Genomic DNA, 15,042 nt, shown 5'->3' on the forward strand with positions numbered 1-15,042 from the left:
TTGTGCTCCCTGGCGTGCCCTTATATCCACTGCCGTTCCTATCCAGGAGTCACGGCATTTAGAGGCTATATTATTGTTAAGGCTTTCAATGTAATGTCCTGATGATGGTCCCCGTGATTTACTAGGGGGTCCGAAACGCCGTCGACCTTTTGAGCACTAAATGCAAAAAAACGTGATTACTATGTGTTTTGAATGGTGCTTTGTTTAAGTATTCTGTGTCATTGCATTTTATGACAGAAAAACGTGTTTTGCCTTAAAAAGCCCTTCTTTGCTCCCTTCATTCACCCTCTGTACCTGTTCTGTAAGTGCTGGGCACAGGCTTGTGTTCCACACTGGCTGAATTGTGGAAGGTACTTTCTATGATATAACAAAGTACAAATTGATTAAACTCTAAAGACCACTGTCCGGCTGGGCATGTCATTCCAAATATAGATTGATTCTGTCTATATTTTATTTCTCTTAAATTGTTTGTATGCATGGGACCAGCGTTGCATGTACATTGTATGTCCTGCACGCATTCTGCAAGGCATGCAATGGCATGGCTTAGAGGGTGTGGGGGGGTCTCTCCAAAACAAGGAACCCTGGGGCACCCTTCGTGGCAGAAGCTGCAGGGGCTGCTCCCTGTGCGTTTCACCTCGCGGATATATACGACAAGACCACGGTGAGAAGCGCAGACACCTCCACTGGAGACTCTGGGCCCGATTCACAGAATGAACTTAAGACTCAATCCTAAACTTACTACTATTTTGGTATTCACAGAATGCACTTACTACTTTTGGTATTCCCAGAAGTTAGGATTTTGTCTTAAGTCTGTCTTAAGTCTGTCTTAAGTCTGTCTTAAGTCTGGCTTAAGTCTGGCTTAAGTTTGTTTTAAGACAAATTTAAGAAAAAATCCTAACTTCTGTGAATACCAAAAGTAGTAAATTCATTCTGTGAATGCCAAAAGAAGTAAGTGCATTCTGTGAATACCAAAATAGTAGTAAGTTTCTGTGAATCGGGCCCTATGTTCCCAGCTCCTACCTTTAGTCTGAAGCCACCTTCACAGCGAGAAGAGCTGTGTATATACCATCACAGGGGTCCCTTGTACCATCCAACGTCTATTGATGGCGTCTCACAACCTGTGCAGGGTCCTCAAATCAACTGACGTCTATTGATGGCCTCTCACAACATTTGCAGAGGTCCTTGTACCAACTGACATCTGTTGATGGAATCTCACAACCTTTGTAAGGGTCCCTTGTACCATCCAACGTCTGTTGATGGAATCTCACAACTTTTGCAGAGGTCCTTGTACCAACTGATATCTATTGATGGCATCTCACAACCTTTGCAGGGGTCCTTATACCAACTGATATCTATTGATGGCATCTCACAACCTTTGTAAGGGTCCCTTGTATCATCCAACGTCTGTTGATGGCCTCTCACAACCTTTGCAGGGTCCTCAAATCAACTGACGTCCATTGATGGCATCTCACAACTTTTGCAGGGGGTACATGTACCAACTGATTTCTATTGATGGCATCTCACAACCTTTTCAGTTTTTTTTTGTACCAACTGACGTCTGTTGATGGCATCTCACAACTTTTGCAGGGGTCCTTGTACCAACTTAGGGGAGAGGATGTAGCCATACGGCTAGAGCGGTCGACCTCAAAGCTGGGGAACCGGCTTCGAGTCTTGGCTACGACGCTCAACTTCCTGTGATTCTCAGCAATTTACTTAATCTCCCCGTGCGTAAAAAACATGAATGTGTCCATCTGTAACGAAACTGGTGCTCATCATGTAAAGCGCTCTGATACCCGGTGTCTCTGGTCTAGTTTGCGCTATATAAAACTCTAAAAAAAAAAAAAGTGATTTCTATTGATAGTATCTCACAACCTTCGCAGGGGTCGTTTTACCAACTGATACCGGTTGATGGCATCTCACAACCTTTGCAGGAGTCCTTGTACCAACTAACGTCTATTCATGTGTGAGAAAGTGGCTCTATATATACTGGACCAGAATAAGGTACAGCGTGTATCGAGTCCACAAACTCCAGAGGTATAACAGAGGTTAAAGCCAGGTGTGACCTTACTCTCTAAAGTGGTAGCTTGGTCGAGCAATAAGGCGGTACCAGAAGACAGTGTAAAGCACTTGTTGTACACACTCAGTCAGCAAACGGTTTCACACACTCAAGAACTGAACTCCAGGCCAATTGTTTTTATATCAAAAGATATAGTTGTTTTATTTTTAGAACCAACAGGTATAAAAATGTACTTTTCTTGAAATGAGTACTCTCATATAATTACTTTGCAAAGAAGCAATAAACATTGTAAACACAATAGGTACAATGGTTGCAGTAGGCAACACAATTCTAAACACAATTTAACATTGAGCTCAATGGGTTTTCTACATAAATGCAGCTAGTTACTTTGTCGATTACTTTTGTAGTCCCAGGACTGGATCATAGAGTCAGTCTTGGGGTCTAAGCTGGAAACAATTTGGCTATTGCTATGATTTTTAAGAAATATGAAGCTATTTCAAAAGTTCACACTTAGAAACTTTTCAATGAAAATCTGACAATGTTATCCAATGGGAGGAAAATCAAGTTGCAGTTAAAGTACGTTCTCGTTACTTTTGCAATCCAGGACTGGGCTCCTAAGTCCAGCACTGGGGTCTCTACTTAAAAGAGGTAAGCAATTACGCTTCAGTAGTAGGTAAGATTTTTAAGGAATATTTGTAATTTTCAAAAGTAGACAGAAGAAATTTCACAGAAAAACAGTCAATGGTTTCCTATGGACGAAATTTAGATTACTAGCAAACACGGTTGTGATTACTTTTGCGGTTCAGTACTTGGCTACAAGGTACAGTACTGGCTTCTCCCCTGATTACAGGTGAGTACTTCGGGTTTCGATATTCGGCTGATTTTAGGTGAATATTTTAACATTTCAAAACTTCACACTTAGAAGATTTTTCGAGCCAAACCAGTCAATGTTATCCTATGGCAGGAAAGTGAGTCATCAGTTTTCAGGTGAGTACTCGACTTGTGAAGTTAAGGTTCTGGGCATAGACTCAGGGGTCTCCCAGGGTCAGGTAGGTACAGTTAGTATACCCTCAACTGCACAGGGGGGGCCGGGTGCAGAGGTAGTTAGGCCCAATGTTATCCAATGAGAGGTAGGGGGCCTTTGGTTGGTGGCTGCGGCTAGCAAGCCACGCGGCTGGGGGAGCTGGGCTCCTGGTCACTTGCTCAGGGCAAATATGGAAGTAGAATAGGGTACAGGTTGCACTGCCAGGGGCACTCGGGCGGCTGGGTGCAGGGTGCTTTTGAGCGGTCGGGCGCTCAATGTTATCCAATGAGGATCTTGAAAAGGGAACAAAGGCTGCAGGCTCAGGGACGGAGACTCTCCAGGGGCGACCAGCACTTCGAGAGGTAAGTTGGGATCTTGGAGGATAGGTAGGCACGCAGGAGTTGGGCACAGGGGGCCGTGGGGTGCCGGGTGCAGGGATGTCTTTTGAGGTCGGGAAATCTTACCACCTGCTGGTCGCGGTCGGAGGGGTCCTTTGTCCTGAGGCTGCAGGCGTCGCCTGGGTTGTCAAGGAGGGTCCTTGGGCACTGGATTCTGAGTCAGAATCGCCGGGGGGATGTCCTCTGGGTCTTGGTTCACTCCAGCACAGGCCAGGCTTGGCGGGTGCAGAGTATGCAGGGTTCGCGGTTCCGGGCTGATGCCAGGGCTTGTTACTTGCTTTGAGCAGTACCACTGCTCGTGGGAGACCCAGGCAGTCAGAGTCATAAGGCAGTCAGGTCCTCCGGGGTTATTGAGGTTCCTGACCACTGGAGACGCCGGGGTTTAGCAGGAGCAGGGTCGAGGGTCGACAGGCCGGTAGGGCTGGGGCCAAATCAGTTGGTGTCTTCCTCTTCTTAGCAGCTGCACGGCAGGTCTTCTTGTTTCTTGTTCTTCTTTCTTGTTTCGGAATCTGGATCTAAGGAAGGAAGAATCAGGGAGCCCCTAAATACTGAATTTAGGGGCGTTACAGGTAGGGCAAGGACAGGGACCAATAGGTCCCTGTCCAGGGGTGGGTACACCCCCTAGCCTGCTCCTCTCCTGTGGGAGGGGGGCAGGAGCCTAGCTGTGATTGGGCAGGGCTCCCCATCTTCAAGATGGCCGGAGCCCGGGGTCGTGCTTCACCTCGTCTCCCCCACCTGAGGGGTGGGGTTGGCACAGGCTGGCACACCCCCCTTCCTGACGTAGTTTTTTCCACCAGTCTACCCGCAAGAGTGGGGGTCAGGACTGGTGGGGGCCAGTTGCTGGGTACAGCAAATGGTCTGGGGAAGCTCACAAAGGCGGCATGCCTTTGAAGCTTCCCCTGCCCATCCTGGGGGAGGAGACCTAGCACCTCGCCCAGGATATGCATTGTTGCAGGCCCAGGAGAGCGGGGGGCTCTCCACCCAGGAGTCCGGCAACATGTCTGCTGTGTGGCACCCTCTGCAGCCACTCTGCCCTGATGTGGATTGTAGGTTAGGTTTTAGGGGGCATCTCTGGTGCATTTTACATTAAATACCACACTGGCATCAGTGTGGGTTTAATGTGCTGAGAAGTTTGATATCAAACTTGTCAGTGTTCAGTGTAGCCATTATGGTGCTGTGGAGTTCGTAATGACAACCTCCCAGCACCATATACTCTTAATGGCATCACTGCACTTACAGTGCTCAGGAATGGCCATGGGTACTGTGCCCACACCACTGGCATAGGGCACCCAACTAGAGGGGTGGCAGATGTATGCCAGGGTAGTGGGGTTGTGGGCATGGCACACAGGGATGTGTGCCATGTCGACTCTTTGTTTAGTTCTGCACCTAGACACTCAGCCTGCAAAGGCAGCGTGTAGGTGTCAAGGTACAGGGCCCCTAAGGGTGGCACAATAAGTGCTGCAGCCCTTAGGGGTCTTCTCTGGTCACAATGCCCTGGGTACCAAGGCTTTCATTTACTAGGGGCTGATATGTGGCCAGAGATGCCAATTGGGTTTAGGCTTTAGTATAGTTTTTAGGGAAGGAACACAGGCCCTGGGTACCTGATTGGCAGGGAACCAGGGCACACCTAGGAAAAGTGCATCAGGTAGCAGGCAAAAAGTGGGGGGGGGGTACTGCAACAGAAACTCACTTCCTCACACAATGGGATCTTACAACCTTCACATGGGTCCTTGTACCAACTGACGTCTGTTGATGTCATCTCACTACCTTTGTAGGGTTCCCTTGTACTGACCAACGCCTATTGATGGCATCTCACTACCTTTGCAATGGTCCCTTGTAACATAAAAATAGGTTTGAGATAACAACACCGGAGATTCTTAAACAGGTTGCAAAACAACAAAAAGTGCAACATGCTTTGTTTGCTCAAACCATCGCATGGACAGGAGGTCATCTCTGAGGGACAGGAATTCATATCGGGAAAACCGACCAGGTGATGCACAGTACGAAATCGAAATCTGGTCAGCAGAGAGCAATGTTGGATGCTATTAACATATAGCTTTGACAACTCTCCCAAAAAGACAAGGACACATAAAAGGCAACCATTGATTTTTTCATCTCCGTGCACATTCTACATTCAAATCTATGTTGGAATGAGCAATCTTCAATATGTTTTTAGTAAGTCTTGACACCTGAGATGGGTCGAGCACTGACAAGTTAAGTAAAATGCCAAAGGATGAATTTATATAGGCTGGACAAGGGATACGAGAAACATTATCCAATGTCAAACAATCTGAAACCACTGGTCTTGTCAAAGCACCTGATGAAGGCATCTAGTGGGAACATGCTTAGCCCTCTCAAGTAAGTTGTATGGAGAAAGCCCTTGAGGGACCAGAGTTGTGGTCAGTCAATGTTCCATATATTTCACCACTATTTCTGTTCCCTCTATCCCTTCTGGAAGTCCCACCATAAGGACATTCCTGCTTCAAGCGCGGCCTTCAACATCATCCTCCATTCCCTTCAGGAAGTCAACCCACCTTGCAAGGTCACGTATTTGCTGCTGTAACTCAGGTATAGTGTGCAGCAGTGACTGAAACATGCCTTTGGTGTACATCACACTCTCCCAACTTATGCTGATCATTGCTAAGTCCTAGATCCATTACCACAATGTCAGTTTTCAATTCAAAGGCCTCTCTAGATTCTACAGTGACCTGTCGTATCTTATGGATGAAACAGAACTGACTAAAACTCAACACGGATAAAACAGAAGTCTTGATCTTTGGGAACAAGAGCTCTCCATGGAACTCCTCCAGGTGGTCACCAGACCTGGGACCCTCGCCCGCCCCATCTAACACACCAAACACCTCGGCATCATAGTGGACGACAGACTCACTATGGCCAAACAAGTGAACGCCGTCACCTCCTCCTGCTATTTCATCCTACTTAGCTTTGCAAAATACTCCATTGGCTCTCCACCGACACCATAAGCACAGTCACCCAGTCTCTCATCACCTGCAGGCTAAACTACGGCAACGCACTGTATGCGGCATCATGAATCAGCTCTTACAAAGACTCCAGAACACCCAGAGCGCCACCACCAGACTCATCCTTAATATCCTTGCAATGATCATATCTCCCCCACCTCCAAGAACTATACTGGCTATCAGTCCAGAAGCAATGCTAATTCAAACTACTCACCCATGCATACAAACTAAGTATGGGCGTAAAATCTGTTAAGCTCGCGGATTTTGCGGATTTTCGGCAATTTCGCAATCCGCGAACTCTCGCGAACTTGCCGAAAATTCGTAAATCCGTGCGAAGCGGATTTTTTGCTTGGTCGCACTTGTCAACTAGAATACTATACAATTTCGCGGGAGTAAACACTTGCGAACATGTAGATGTGGCAGGCAGCGACTATCTCGCATTTGCGAGATTGCAAACTTTGCAATTTCGCACAAGAAATCCACCAGCAGGCAGCATAAACCTTGAAAATTATGATTTTATCAGAATAACTCCTCAGGTTGACATTTGCCTGCACTTTTTTTTTAGCAAGGAGTCCATTTGGGGGGGGGGGGAGGAAGGAAGTTCCCCACAGTCTCCAACTTCCTGTTCCTGTTCAGCAGTCTCCTCCCAGTGCTTTCTTCATGTGCTGGTCACTTTGATTTGGATCTTGACCTGGAAGGATTACTTTTTGTGGATGCTGCTGGATATTTGGATTTTTGCAAAACTGAAAGCACTCAGCAGGTGCAAAAGTTCAATCTTATCATTAGTAACCATTCCCTGTAGTGCTTCCTGAGGGGCCCCTTCAGAGTTCAGTTGCCTACTTGCAACTATTCTATGACCCTGCTCTGACCCTCACAGCAGGCTCAGAGAATAGCTACAAGTATACAACAAAGGTCCTGTTAAAAAAATTAAACTGCAACAGAAAGCAATTACAGATAAGGAAGCAGGGGCCAGCCTGGAAGTTCAAATTCAGTGACACATTAATCAGCCCCTAATTCATTCATGTCAGTTGAGGCAGGGCAGGTGTGCTTTTCCCCCCATAATCTACAGTGATGAACTAGAGGGTGGCATGAGTGAGCCAGAGGGTGGCATGGGTGAGCCAGAGGGTGGCAGTGGTGAAACAGAGGGTGGCAGTGGTGAAACAGAGGTGCTGTGATGAACCAGACGTAGAAACAACATGGTCGCGACCGTTGCTACCCGACAAGTAAGTTCACGTTTGCGAACTGGTAAAAAAACCTTGCGAAATGGCAGAAACACTTGCGAACACAAAAAAAAAGGAATCCGGATTGCGAATCCGTAAATACGCAATTTCGCGGATTGCTAATTCGCAAAATCCGCCCATGCCCTCCACAAAGTCGGAGCTGCCTACCTTAACCACCGCCTCAACTTCCACCAACCCACCAAGCAGCTGCGCTCAGCCGCACTCCTTTCTCACAAATCAGGAGGAAGCTCATTTTCCTACATTGCCGCCAAACCCTGAAATGACCTACCACACCACATCAGGTCCTCCCTATCCCTCCTCCCGTCCTGCCAGACACTGAAAACCTGACTATTTGACTAGGAGCCCGATCGACCTACTCATCTAATCCAGCGTCTGCATACCCATCGGGTGACAAGGGTGCTATACAAATTCTCTTAACATAACATACATAACTTGTTATGAGTAGCAGCATGTGCTGCATCAGGCATATATATCAGGCATATATTCACCCCCAGTCACAGATCTGGGTTTAATCCATCGTTATTTTGCTCACCAAGCCACCCCAGTTCAGACATGGATTAAACCCAGATCTGTGACTGGGGTGAATGTTTTGCCAACGTGCTTGTGTTTTGCTGTTCGCCCTATGTGAGAAGAGACGTGGGTCCCATGCTCACTACGCCACTGGAGTCAAGCAAGCCTGGCTGTAGACGGCTAATAGCCAGAAACCGGTCCTAGGATGCTTGATTCCGGTCCAGGAAAGACATGGCTTGGCAGTTCGGTCTGGACTGTTCCCATGAGGCACAGGGTCAGACTGATTTGCATATGGCCATGTCTGAACTGGGGTGTCTTGGTGAGCAAAATAACGATGGATTAAACCCAGATCTGTGACTGGGGGTGAATGTTTTGCCATTGTGCAACATTCCGTCCATCATCTTGTGTGTTTTAAGGATTCTTATAAGGCAGAACTATTACGCTATAAAAACTGATTTTCAAAACCAAATCTAACTTTTTTATAAATAAAATCAACTCCCAAAGAGTTATTTTCTACAGTGCTCACGCTTAGCAACATCCCCCCAGCCAACAATCATAATGCGGATGCCACCTTCTGTAACATACTTGCTACATTTTTTTAAAAATAAAGTGGATGTCATCTTCAATGCGTTAATCCCCAGCCGGAACCCAGTAGGAACCTGCTCGAACATTAACCCACACTCAGCAGCTTCCAAAGGGCTCACAACAGGAAGTGTTATTAGTAAAGCCTACTCCTTGGAAACTGATTCCTCATTGCCCTCTCTATCCAGGAATACTACTCTGTCAGCATTCTCCATCCTTACAATTGGTCAAGGAACTAATCTGTTTAATCAAATTAAATCAGGGTCCCCATTGGACCCTTGTCCCCCTAGAGTTCTACAACTAGCCCCTACCATAGTCTCTGGACATCTCTTAGAAAATGATCCACCTTGCTTACTTCCCCAAAAACTGGAAAATTGCATCAATTCTTCCTCTTGTAAAAAACCAAATCTGGATGCAGACAACCCCAACAATATAGGCCAATTTCCCGACTTCCCTTTCCGGCCAAGATGATAGAGAAAGCCATAAACACAGATCGCTCTCTATTCATCCAGGATCATAACCTACTGGATTCCGCCCCGTTTGGTTTCAGAAGCCAACACAGTACTGAGACAGCTTTGATCACAGCTGCTGAATACATTAGAACAACCTTAGATAAATGGGGGAACGCTGCCCTAATTTTGTTAGATCTTTCGGCAGCATTTGATACTGTCAACCATGAACTTCTTATCAAATGCCTGTTCGAATTAGGAGTTAGAGGTACTGCTCTCAAGCTCCTCAGATCCTTTCTCACCAACAGATCGCAGTTCATGGAATGCAATGGCCACAGATCCACCCCCTTCACTTTTCCATGTGGGGTACCAAAAGGGTCGGCATTGAGCCCCACCCTTTTTAATCTGTATGTCACCCCGTTAGCCTCTATGATTAAGAGTATTGGGTTCTCAGTTGTGTCCTACGCTGACGTCACTCAAATTGTAGTGTCAGTCACAGAAAACCCTGACAGCACGGCAAACGTTTCCACAACTGCATGACTCAGATTGATGTTGAATGTCAAATAATAGTCTGAAACTCAATTCTGATAAAACTGAAGTGCTGCTGTTTAGCAAGCAACCATCATTTTGGTCCTCCAACTGGTGGCCCCAAGAAATGGGTGTGCTCCCAATTCCTGTGCCTAAGGTAAAAAATCTGGGACTTCAATTTGGTGAAAAACTCTCTTTTGTGGGACACGCCAATGCCATTACCTCGTCTTGTTTCTTCATTTTTAAATCACTGAGGAAGGTTTACCCGTTCATCCCTCAAGACCTATGGAAAGCAGTGATCACTGCTTTGATCTTATCTAAAACTGATTACTGCAATGGGCTATTTCTGCAGCCCACAAGAAAGCTCTAAACAAGCTCCAAATGGTCCAAAATGCAGCGGCCAGATTGCTTTTAGGAATACCGAAATTTCAATCGGTCTCCAAGGCCCTCCCTGCACAACACTGGCTCCCGGTTAGAAAGGGGTGGTGTTCAAATCTCTATGCATAATCTTTAAGGCCCTTCATCTTGTGGGTCCTGAATCGATGAAACAACTTTTTCAACTATACATCCCCCCAGAATTTTACAATCTTCTTCCCAGGTTAATCTGGTGGTATCTAAATTCAGGAAAGCCACTTGGGGAGGCAAGAGCTTTGCAGTAGCCACTTCCAAGCTCTGGAACTCGATGCCTCTGAGGCTAAAAACCACAACAAATTTGCTTATGTTTCGCAAGGCCCTTAAAACCTGGCTGTTAAACAACTAGCTCAGGATCATCACTCCCCGGCTCCACACAAGCGGTTGTCTGATGCTGTCTTTAAATTGGTACACCCCCTGGAAGTCAGCGCTGCAGTAGTGCGCTTTAGAAGTTCTAATTTCATTTAATTGAAGTGTAGTTAATCTTGCGTAAAATACGTGTGCTATGATAATTAGTAGAATGAAACAGAATAGCGTAATTAGCATCCCTACAACAGTGAAAAGGACGAACATTTCCACGTTGTGCTAACACAGTGAATATTTGCAGGCATATAAGTAGTGAATATAGTTGTACTCCTACCTAGCACTTCCTAACCTCGTTTTGCCTAGGGTGGGTGAGCTGCCAAACCCCAGCAAGGGTGCGCTAACTTCCTGTTAGCTGTGGGTACGTGTCATCAGGCTGCCCACTCGGAATAGAGCTGGACATCCCTCGAGTGGGTACGCAGCAATCAGCTGCGCTGGAATTCTGACATATGGTAACCCTGCAGTGTCAGCTGCGTGCGCCTCTGCCTAAACAAGGAAGTGGTTCTATCTATATACAACAATAAAACTTATGTGGCCATGTCGCAACCGCTGTCCGGCTGCAATTGTTTACTCTATTTGGATAGTGTTGTTGCCTTACGGACAATATCATAAATAACATTTGCACAGTGAACTTTATCCCTTGTACATGAATGTTCAAGGTATTATGATAGTGTGCCTGTGAGGAGGAAATGTAAGCAATGCAGATTCAGAGAAGGTTATCCTGCACGGACACACACGCAAATGTAGGTCAAAAGACACTGGGCCCGATTCACAGAATGAACTTAAGACTCAATCCTAAACTTACTACTATTTTGGTATTCACAGAATGCACTTACTACTTTTGGTATTCACAGAATGCACTTACTACTTTCGGTATTCACAGAAGTTAGGATTTTGTCTTAAGATAAACTTAAGATAGACTTAACTCAGACTTAAGACAAACTTAAGACAGACTTAAGACAGACTTAAGACAAAATCCTAACTTCTGTGAATATCAAAAGTAGTAAGTTCATTCTGTGAATGCCAAAAGTAGTAAGTGCATTCTGTGAATAACAAAATAGTAGTAAGTTTAGGATTGAGTCTTGAGTTCATTCTGTGAATCGGGCCCAGTGTGTGTAAAAGAGAAGGCAACGTAAGAAATCTGAGCATGTAAAATGGCAGGGTTTCTACCCGGGCCTATCCTGACCACATGACACTGAATATTTACATTCCCCAGTTCTAGAAGTTCATCCAACGAATTGCACCTGAGTGTTCTTTTGTTCTTAATTTAAATTCCAAATTGACCCTCCTTATATAAGCTAGCCCACTGTATTAAGTAAATTACTAAAGATCAACAAAAAAACACATTTCAGCAATGTTCCCCAGTAGTTCAACTGTTTGTTTAAATGCATCTTATGTTTAGTTAATAAATGTCAGTTTCCACTTTCAAAGAAGCCAGAAGCAGTTCCCAACTCGAAGATTGTTGAGGACAGAAAAAGGTCCGCCTGTGTGTGACCCCGGCTGTCTCTGTTGTGCTACTACTGACTGAAGATCACTTTTCAACAAGTGGCTGTGGAATATTTGTATATTTTATTTCTACAACAAGTTGACTACTAGGTGGTATCTCTTCTCTGATTGCATCGTCCTCACGGCCCCTCCATTTAAAACTTGTATGTGTGATTTATAATTCACTGCTTTCATCGTCAGGATATGTGCGGTCCACGTCACTTGAAGGACCTCTCTATATGGGATGCTTCTGACTGCAGGTTCAGATTAGCAGCTATCTGCATCTAAGAATGAATTTGTAGATGCTTTCACCTGCAACTTTCATCTTTTTACCTGCAACTTTCATCTTTTCAACTGCAACTTCAATCTTTTTACCTGCAACTTTCATCTTTAAGCCTAAAAGTGTAGCTCACTGTGGGACTAGAAGCCCAGGTGACTCTTAGTCGCATGCAATTCTGATTTAATATGGTGAAATATTTAGATGGTCTTTTATTAGTGGGACTTTAAAGCAGATGTATCATGAGCTTGTTGTCACAGTGAAAAGTGGGCTGCAGTTTGAGGACACAACGGAAATCCTCAGCACACGTCTGTAGTGTATCTAAACATTTATCTGCACATTGTATGCATAAATATTAACATAGTATTTTGAGTTTCTTGTTTTTCGTGCGTGTTTATTACCTGTTTCTCCTTAGAGGTGTATAATTATACCTCTAGACATGGGGAACTTCTAATGTGATAAAGTACACCAGTGTACGTATGGTGTTACATCGGTCTTTTGTTTGTGTTTATACAGCCTTGAGAAAGTTGCAGAACGATTTCCCAGTGTATGAGACGAAACACGTGTCGGCTGAAGAGAAACTATAAAAAGAAAGAAAGAAAAACAAGAAACTCAAAATACTGTGTTAATATTTATGCATACAATATGCACATAAATGTTTAGATACACTACAGACATGTGGAGGATTTTTTTTGTTTGCAGTGGCCTCGTCCGCAATTTTGGAGGAGGTTGGTGGTTCTCCTCACCTTCCAGCACCGTCCAGAATTCAGTATCGATTGAAACTAATATATGTGCGGTTTTCCTGAGTGGCACCATTTCACCTAGCTCAATACAACTGTCCATTCACAGGTCTGCAGTTTGAGGAGACAGTTCAGAAGATTTGAGGACATTTCTTTAAGAGAGCAGTGTTACTCATTCTTGTACAAAAAGTTTACACTTGGGAAAAAAATTCAGTCCTGTAGAATATGGACCACCTGTCACGCTTACGGAAAAAGACACCGCCTCAGGGGCATCATCTCAACAAATGTTTGGTGGACGTTGAAGGTTGCAGCAGGATCACCATGCTTGCATGGAGGGAGAGACACAGTAGAGAAACCCTACTCACCTTCACAAAAGAGGCGCGACCGGGCCCTCAATGTGACTGAGAGAAAGCGTAGTCACAGAGGTCTCTTCATTTTTGTTATGGGCTCAAAACATTTCCTGCCTATATTGTGATGGTCTTTCTGGGTTCCCTGGCCAATCACTTATACGTTCCTACAGTATGTGACCTAGGCCATGCCCTCTTGCTTCTGTCCTGCTTCACCCAATGACCTCCCTCCCTCTAGAGCACCACTTGGGCTGGTCATTTCTCCCAAACCTTGTCCAGTTGACCTCTCTTAACCCAGGACAATGGGCCCTGCCATCCAGGTGAAGGGCAAAGAGGTTAAAGGTTTATTCTTGTCATGTTTCTCCTGTTTGGTACAGGCCAGGAACTGTCAGTGACCAACACCCCTGCTCTCCCATATCCCCTCCCTCCATGCCCTCCTCTGGTCACTCTATTTCATGTTTCTAGTCCATCTACATCTTCCATCTTTCCACAATGTTTCTCCCTGATGCTCCTCAGTGGACCCTGTAGTGCCTGTGCATGTGGCGATCATGCCTTTGAGCTGAGCATGTAATGGTTACTCAGCAGTCAAAACATATAGTAAGACTGCTTGTGTAATGCCCACTCCTGCAGGTTGCTCCTGACCTGCGTTCCCTGTAGGGAATAGGACATGTTACAACGCACATTTCTAAAACGCATGCCTTTACAACGCAGGTTTTACACTGCAAAATCCAATACAACGCATGATTTTACAACACATGCCATCACAACACATTTTTAGGAACTACACTTACAACGCATTCCATTACAACGCATACCATTACAACGCATAACACTTTTAGGGCAACAGTAGTGTAAGTGTTGGATAGTGTAGGGGTAAAAATTGCTATTTCCCATTCCATACCTTATAATGCGTTGTAATGGCATGCGTTGTAGTGGCATGCGTTGTAATGGCATGCGTTGTAGTGACATGCGTTGTAATGGCTGCATTGTAATGGCATGCGATGTAAAGGATGTTGTGTTGTAATGACTGCATTGTAAAGGTAGTGCATTGTAATGACTGTGTTGTAATGGTTGTTTCCCCCTGTAGGCTGTGCGCCGTTCTATTTACTAGCACCGAAAATCTTCAGGCCGATCTAGGTACCAGCAGAGAAACTTTAGCATTAAAGCTAGGGTTCCTCTTGCTACGCGGCTATGCTTGGAAAAGCAATGAACTGGTTGAGGAAAGGCGACAGAGGAGACGTCTTTGTGATAGAGCCACTCAGGGGTTTTTGCGCAGGCTGAAGCATTGGGCTCTTCCAAGCGCTGTCAGCTCAACACTTAGGCCCTGATTACAATGTTTGGCGGATTTGCGTCCACTCAACACCGTTGCGGTAAAGGAACCGTCCGACCTTTCCTACAACCCAATTAGGATGCGACCGCACATAGTGCAGTCGGAAACTTCTATTTTTCAACGGGAGATTGTGTGACGGGCTGAAAACGTCAGGAGCACAAGCTCCCATTGAAAAATGGAAGTTTGTAAACATCCCTGCACCATGCAGCAGGCACCTTACGATACCTGCCACATGGTGCCGGGATGTTAAGGGGGTCACCATAGGGGTCCCTTAGGGCTTAATGCAGAGGCCGCAGAGGGATGGGGCCCCTGCTAGTGGCCCCCAAAGACTCTTTCAGACGGCAGTTGCATGTCGGAAA

The sequence above is a fragment of the Lissotriton helveticus genome, chromosome 1_1 (assembly GCF_964261635.1).
Source record: "Lissotriton helveticus chromosome 1_1, aLisHel1.1, whole genome shotgun sequence".
NCBI lineage: Eukaryota > Metazoa > Chordata > Amphibia > Caudata > Salamandridae > Lissotriton > Lissotriton helveticus.